Source organism: Cervus canadensis, chromosome 24 (assembly GCF_019320065.1).
Source record: "Cervus canadensis isolate Bull #8, Minnesota chromosome 24, ASM1932006v1, whole genome shotgun sequence".
Lineage (NCBI taxonomy): Eukaryota > Metazoa > Chordata > Mammalia > Artiodactyla > Cervidae > Cervus > Cervus canadensis.
In genome coordinates this window covers 20,908,862-20,911,081 of record NC_057409.1, presented here as the reverse complement: position 1 = coordinate 20,911,081, position 2,220 = coordinate 20,908,862, and positions in this window count along the sequence as shown.

The following is a 2,220-nucleotide window of genomic DNA, read 5'->3' as shown; positions in this document are numbered from 1 at the left end:
GTGTTTGTTTACACTTGGCAAAAACCGATTTCCTGTTTCTAAGAAAAAAAGCTTTCAAAGCTTTTTTGGACTTCAAATAGCTCTTGCAAAACAATATTTTGATGAGCTAAGTGTAAATGAATCAGAAACATATGGATTGGATTTCCATTGAGATACACATAAGCTGAAGAGAATGCCTGCTAAGTTATACTTGGAATTGATGAAAACTAAAATGTGGTAAATTTTTCAAAACTTATTTTGAGATACCTTATGTCCTGTCCCCCAGCCCAAACACTGAAGGTTTATTCTCTCTTTTTAGGAAATCTGCTTTGAAAGGTAGAAGTTACTTGTTCTTTAATGGAAGAGATTTAAGTTTCAACAAGCAGGCTTCAACAGTGATGCTGCCCAGGACTTAAATTTTCAGGGCCACTAACACAAATACATCTTTATTTTCAATGATTTTCTTTGCCTTTGATCCTTTCCATCTGATTTCTCTGACCTCAGAACAGAAGTATCTAAGGATAAGTGGATGGAGAATGAAATCTCCTGTTGGAAGTTTTCCTAAAACATGCATGCCTTGCTATATCTATATTTGTGCATCCTATAAAGTTGGCTCCACAATAGATCTAAAAATGTTTTGTCTAAAGTGAATAATCTCAGAAATACATTGTCTTCTATCCTGAGTGGTATTTGAAATTACATTAAAAGCCATCTTGATAAAAGATGTTACAAAGGTAAACGATTTAGGACTATAAATTCTTATCTACAGAAGAGATGCTTATACAATTAATGCTATTTATGTGGCCTAATCCTGTCAGAGTCTCAGGGGTTTACAAAACAATGGTATAAGAAATGTCTCTCTTAGCTACTCATCAACACACTTGAATGGTGTGTTTTTATTAGCTGAATACTGTCCCCCTAAAATGTTCATGTCAGTATCCTAACTCCCAGCACCTCAAAATATGACAATATTTGGAGGCAGAAACTTTAAAGAACCTTCATTAATCTATAATGAAGCAAGGAGAAAAACAAATATATAAAGATATATAATATCATTTATATGTGTAATCTAAAAAATGACAGAGATTAATTAAGTTGCAAATCAGAAATAGAGACACAAAGGTAGAGAACAAACATATAGATACCAAGAGGGGAAGCAGGGTGGTGGGATGGATTGGGAGACTGGGATTGAAATAACTAATGAGCATCTACTCTACAACACATGGAAGTCTACTCAGCACTCTTGGTGACCTAAATGGGAAGGAAATCCAAAAGAGAAGGGATATATGCAAATGTACAGCTGATTCACTTTGCTATATAGTAGAAAATAACACAACATTGTAAAGTGACAATTTTGTTGTTGTTCAGTTGTTAAGTCGTGTCTGACTCTTTGCAGCTCCATGGACTGCCGCACACCAACCCCTCTGTCCCTCTCTATCTCCCGTAGTTTGCTCAAGCTCATGTCCATTGAGTCAGTGATGCCATCTAATCGTTTCAACCTCTGCTGCTCCTCCTCCTGTACTATGTTTTATTGGAGCAACTATACTACAATAAAAACTAACTTAAAAATATTTATAGTGAGGTCATTACGTTAGACTTTCTTCCAAGATGACTGGTATCTTTACAAGAAGAAATTAGGAGACACACATGGTCGGAAGACAATGTGAAGAACAGAGAAAAGGAGGCCATTCATAAACCTAAGAGAGAGGCTTCAGGTGAAACCGACCTGGCAAACTCCTTGAGCTCAGATTTCTAGCCTCCAAGACTGTGAGAAAATACATTTCTGGTGTGTAAGCCACCCAGTCTGTGGCACCTTGTTCTGGGAGCCCTAGCTCCTTAGTGCTGTCCTGAAGATGTTTGTTTCCATCATATACAAATCATCGTGACCATTAACAACAGACCAGAGTCTAGCATTTTCTTCCATTGAACCTGGAAGATGTCCTACTAGAACCCAAGCTTCTGACTGTGAAGAAAGTCATGGCTTTCCTACTGAAGCTTCTATGATCATCAGCACGTGTGAAGAAGAGTAGTTAAGTCAAAGCAAGGATTCAGTTCTTAAGTCCCAGGATAATCTCTTCCTGGCATCCTGCTAGCAGTAGCTGAACCCCACTTCTTTCTCCACCCAAATTTTGTTCTTTACACATTTTCTTTGGGCTCAATTTATATTTGACTTGCAATCTTTGCTTCTTTTGCCAAAGTTGGGACTCCAGTCCTAGCCTATTTCCTCACCTTTGGCCTGAA